The sequence below is a fragment of the Neovison vison genome, chromosome 4 (assembly GCF_020171115.1).
Source record: "Neovison vison isolate M4711 chromosome 4, ASM_NN_V1, whole genome shotgun sequence".
NCBI lineage: Eukaryota > Metazoa > Chordata > Mammalia > Carnivora > Mustelidae > Neogale > Neogale vison.
In genome coordinates this window covers 11,635,170-11,641,271 of record NC_058094.1, presented here as the reverse complement: position 1 = coordinate 11,641,271, position 6,102 = coordinate 11,635,170, and the positions used below count along the sequence as shown (strand labels likewise).

Genomic DNA, 6,102 nt, shown 5'->3' with positions numbered 1-6,102 from the left:
TTCTTTCTAAAGTTCTCCTTAATAAAGGAGAATTCCAGATAAATGCCAGTGTGTAAGGCTCAGGGATGTATCTTTGATCACCTTTATCCAGGTCCGTTCTCAGAAAAATCTTTTGTTCTCGTTACTTTCTCTCGCCCACTGATCTCTTCCATGACCCACTTCCGAGACCCACACTAGATGGAGATAAAAGTCATAGCAAGGATTTTACAGGAATTGTTGAAAGTTCTGCTTCTATTCAGCCAATAAATATTTAATAAATATTCAATAAATATTCAAAAGTTGAATTCTGTCTACCTGGGAAACCCTATCCCTATTTCCAATTTGTGGTCTGCACAATTCACTTTGCATTTTCCCCTCTGCAGCTATGAAATATTCATTAATGCCTTCATCTACAGTGCACTGGCTTCAATTCCCACGTATACACAGATAACTAATTTACATCTCCAGGGCAGGTCTCAGCTCTAAGCTCCGATCTCTAAAACTGTTTGGGGGGTGGTTATTTTGGGGATTTTATCCTTTTTTTTTTTTTTTTGGCTTTACTGAGGTATAATTGACAAACAAAAACTGTGTATGTTTAAGTTTAAGGCGCACAACCTGATATACTTCGTGAAATCTTGGCCGCAACCAAGCAAATAAGCATATCCATCACCTCACATAATTACCGTTGTGTGTGTGTGTGTTAGGAACACTTAAGATCTAGCCTCTTAGCCAATTTCAAGTATATAATACAATATTGCTAACTGCAGTCACCACACTGTTTATTAGATCTCCCAGATTTTTTTGTCCCGTATAACCAACACTTAGACCAACGTCCGTCCATTTCCTCCTTCCTCTAGCCCCTGGCCACCACTCTCCTACTCTCTGCTTCTACAAGTGCAGCTATTTTTTATTTTTTTAACAACTGATACTCAATTCATTAAAAAGGTTGATTTAAGCATCTGCAATGGTGGCTTCAGCCTCAACTCCTGGCCCAGTACTGATGGAAGTCACCTGCTTAACCATCTCAGAAGGACAGTGCGAATCCATGGGTCTCTTGTGGATCCTCATCTGAAGACGATCTCAGATCTTGGAACTTTCACCATGACTAGTTTTTCTTGTAGTGATTTTCAGACTCTTGGTGGGCATCTGAACTGGTCCTTTCACTCTGAGAATTCTTTTCCTTTGTGCCTCTGATCAAGTCAGTACTTAGCTTTTCAAAAGATTTATGTTGCAGCCGGTGAGAGTAATTCTATTTCAAGGAATCGCTGTCTCTGGTTCCACGGGTGTCTTCCCCATGTCTTTAAAAGCCATGGCTGCTGTGTGGCTTTCTGACCAACTTGTTCCTCCATGAGAGCAGACACTCGTGAGTCAGGGGCAGGAGAGGGGCGTCCAAGCCTCTACTATAGCCGAGACCGCATCTTCCTCAAAGAGCAGTGTGGCTCTTTTAGATTTCACACGAGTGAGACCTTGCAGTATTTGTCTTTCTGTGTCTGGATTTTTACTTAGCATTATGCCCTCCAGATCATCCATGTTGCTGCAAATAGCAGAATTTCATTTTTTTTAAGCCTTAAAAATACTCCAGTGTGCATATGCAAATTTCACACCTTCTTCATTCATTCAACCATCAAAGGACACTTAGGTTGTTTCCATATCTTGGCTATTGTGAATAATGCTACAATGAACTTGGGAATGCAGATAGCGCTTTGAGATAATTGTTTCATCTCCTTTGAATATATGCCCAGAAGTGGGATTGCTGGGTTTTAAGGCAGTTCTTTTTTTTTTTTTTTTTAAGATTTCATTTATTTATTTGACAGACACAGCGAGAGAGGGAACACAAGCAGGGGGAATGGGAGAGGACGAAACAGGCTTCCACCAAGCAGGGAGTACGATGTGCGACTTGACCCCAGCACCCTGGGATCATGACCTGAGCCGAAGGCAGATGCTTAACAACTGAGCCATGCAGGTGCCCCTAGGTAGTTCAATTTTTAATTTTTTGAGGAACTTCTATACTGTCTTCCATAATGGCTATATTAGTTTATATTCCCACCAATAGTATGCAAAAGTTCCAATTTCTCCATAGCCTCACCTACACTTGTTAATTTTTGTTTTTCTCTCTTTTTTTAGAGAGCAGGAGAGAGCATGCAAGTGGGGATGAGCAGAGGAAGTGGGAGAGAGAGAATACCAAGTAGGCTCCATGCTGAGTGAGGAGCCTACTCAGGGGCTTGATCTCACAACCCTGAGCTCATGACCTGGGCTAAAATCAAGAGTCAGATGCTCAACTGACTGAGCCACCCAGGCACCCTTTAATTTTTGTCTTTTTTTTTTTTTTAAGATTTTATTTATTTGAGAGAGAGAGAGCATAAAGAGGGGGAACGTCAGGTAGAGTTATAGGGAGACCTGCTCCCCTATAGGCAGAGCCCCATGTGAGGTTTGATCCCAGACCTTCAACTGACTGGGCCACCCAGGCACCCCTTGTTTTTTGTTGTTTTTTTTTTTTAATAATAGCCATTCAACCAGATGTGTGATGCCATCTCATTGTGGTTTTGATTCGAATAGCCCTGGTGATTGGTGATGTTGAGCCCTTTTTCATATACTTGTTGGACGTTTGTATGTCTTCTTCGAAGAAATGTCTGTTCACGTCCTTTGCCCAATTTTTAATTGACTTATTTGGTTTTTGCTATTTATTTGTGTGAGTTCCTCATGTATTTTGGATATTGACCCTTTATCCAAAAGATGATTTGCAAACATTTTCTCCCACTCCATAGGTTTCCTTTTCACTCTTTTGATTTGTTTCCTCTGCTGTGCAAAAGCTTTTTATAGATCAGTGCAATCCTACTTTTCTGTTTTACTCTTGTTGCCTGTGCTTTTGGTGTTATATCTGTGAAACCAATGCCAAGACCAACGTCCTGAAGCTTTTCCCCTATATTTTCTTCTAGTAATTTTGGAGTTTCAGATCTTACGTTTAAGTCTTTAATCCAGTTTGAGTTCTTCTGTGACTAGTGTAAGACAAGGGCCCAATTTCATCTTCTGCATAGGCATATCCAGTTTTCCCAGCAGCATTTGTTGAAGAGACTAGTGTTGAAGAGATTATCCTTTCTCCCACTGGATATTCTTGGTACTCTGTTGAAAATCAGCTGGCCATAAATTTATTATAAAGTATGAATCTATTCTGTTCCTTTTGTCCATATGCTTGTTTTTATTCCACTCCCATACTGTCCTGATTACCGCAACTTGTAAAACACTTGAAAACAGAAAGTGTGATGCCTCCAGCTTTTTTTTTTTTTAAGATTTTATTTATTTATTTATTTGACAGAGAGAGAGAGAACACAAGTAGGCAGAGAGGCAGGCAGAGAGGTAGGGGAATGTAGGCTCCCTGATGAGCAGAGAGCCTGATGCCGGGCTTGATCCCAGGACCCTGAGATCATGACCCGAGCCAAAGGCAGAGGCCCAACTCACTAAGCCACTCAGGCACCCCAACTTTGTTCTTTCTCAAGACTGCTTTGGCAATTGGGGCAGGTGTGTGGTTCCGTATGAATTTTATAAGTTTTTTTTTTTATTTCTGTAAAGAATATCATTGGGATTTTGATAGGGTTTACACTGAATCTGTAGATCACTTCTGGCTGTATTGACATTTTAACAATATTAAGTCTTCTGGTCCATGAACATGAATGTCTTTCCATTTGCTTCTCTTGTTTGATTTTGTTAAGCAATATTTTGTAGTTTTCAGTACATTAATCTTATATCCCTTAGTTACGTTTATTCCCAAGTATCTTGTTCTTTCTGGTGCAATTGTAAAGGGGATCACTTTTAAATTTCCATTACAGACAGTTTGTAGTTAGTGTATAGACATGCAACTAACCCGTCTTGATGTTGTATCCTGCAAATTTACTGAATTTGATTATTAGTTCTAACAGATTTTTTATGGGGTCTTTAGAGTTCTCTGTTTATAAAATCGTACCATCTACAAACAGGGACAATTTTAATTTTTCTTTCCTGATTTGGGTACTATTCATTTCTTTTTCTTGCCTAATTGTTCTGGCTAGGACTTTCAGGACTATGATGAATAAAGCTGACATCCTTGTCTTGTTCCCGATATTAGAAGAATAGCTTTTTTTTTTTTTTTTTTGCCATTGAAAATGTTAGCTATGGACTTGTCAAATATTAATGTTTATTATGTTGAGGTACATTCCCTATATAGTTCGTTGAAAGTTTTTATCATGAACAGGTCAGGTGTTCCATTTTGTCAAACACTTCTGCATCTATTCAGATGTGATTTTCATCCTTTAAATGACTTTGCAATTTTCATCCTTTATTCTGTTAATGTGGTGTCTCACATTAATTGGTTTTTATATTATTTTGCAGAGTTTTGTTGAGTCCTCCTTGCACCCCAGAGATAAATCCTGCTTGGTCATGATGTATGGTCCTTTTAATATGCTGCTTTATTCAGTTAACTCGTATTTTGTTGAGGATATTTAAATCTATATTCATCAGGAATATTGACTTGTTCTTTGCCTTTTTTGTAGTTTCTTTTTCTGGCTTTGGTATCAGGATAACACAAGCCTTATAGAATTAGTCTGCCAGTGTTCCCTCCTCTTCAAGTTTCTGGAAAAGGTTGAGAAGGACTGGCATTAATTCTTCTTTAAATGTGTCGTAGACTTTACCTGTGAAGCCAAATGGTCCTGGGCCTTTCTTTGTTGGAAAGTTTTTCATTACTAGGTCAATCTTCATACTAGCTATAGGCCTATCCACAAACTGTTATTTGTAACATTTCCATATAATTTATTCTTTAACCTGAAAGTTATTCTTTAGTTCCAATAAATTGGGGGCTAAATTATATTATTATTTTAAATTTAATGGCATTGTACATCACAGAACCAGACTATCTGTTGACAACCGTGCCCTGAACCTACAGGATGAAAGTTTTGCCTGGGGGAGTGACAGCCTTATTAAGGGTAAGCAATGAGCCTGGTGACCAGAACTCCACTCCAGAGAAGTGGATCTGTCTCTCTGGTTTTTGAGGGGCTAGCTTGGGTTCCAGCACACCACCAACCCACCTACAATATCATTTGATGGTCCCTTCTGTATCTGTCCTCCCAAAGCTCCGTGGATGGACAAAGCCTGACCAATTTTTAGGGGAATGACTTTGCTCCTCCCTGTGTTGGCCAGAAATGTTGGAACAGTGCGCTTTCTCAGTGACTGATTTCCTACAGTGTTGGTTCTTCCCTCCAGGTTGGGAGACAGTAACCGCCATCCCAGGAATTCTCAATAAATTTTTATTAAGCAGAAAAAATATATATAAATAAATAAATTTAATGGTACTGGGATAAAAATGTAATCTGAATAATATTGATTCTTCATATTTGTGGAGACTTACTTAATGACGTGTGTGTGAAAAGAGTAAGTCTCTTTGCAAGGAGTATACAGAGTTTTAGATATACTCAGTCAATCAAGCTTGATAAGTGCATTGTTCATATCTTCCGTGAATACCTCCTATGATATTTTCACACCTGAGCCATCAATTACTGACCTCTTTGTCTAACAATATTTGTTTATATGTTTTCACACTTTGTGAGGTTCACTCATGTTTTGACTTACTACATGTTCTTTTTTTTTCCTTAAGATTTTATTGACTTGTCAGAGAGAGAGAAAGAGAGTGTGAGAGCACGCACAAGCAGGAGGACCAACAGGCAGAGGGAGAAGCAGGCTCTCCGCTGAGCAGGGAGCCCAATGTGGGACTCAATACCAGGACCCCAGGACCATGACCTGAGACAAAGGCAGATGCTTAACCAACTGAGCCACCCAGGCATCCCCTACATGTTCTTGTTATTATAACATGATCCTGTTCTATTCCACTGTTTATTAAATTGAATCTATTCTGCCTAATATGAATATGTACATACAGGTTTTATTTTGATACTTACATTCTTTTCATTTTCATTTATTAATTATAGTGTTCTAAATCTGTCTTTTGTCTAAAGACTTCTACATTTTATTTTTAATCTAATCCAGCAACCTCTGATTCTTAAGTGAGAGTTAATCCATTTCTATTTAATCCATTTATTGTATATTTCATTTTGTTTGTTTTTTAGATTTTTATTTGACAGAGAGAGCACAAGCAGGGGG

General features: G+C 38.7%; 1 pseudogene; it reads right to left on the bottom strand.

The window, feature by feature from the left end:
- Window positions 1-930: 930 nt before the first annotated feature.
- LOC122905512 lies at window positions 931-1,290 on the bottom strand (annotated as a pseudogene).
- Between the last annotated feature and the right edge of the window lie 4,812 nt (window positions 1,291-6,102).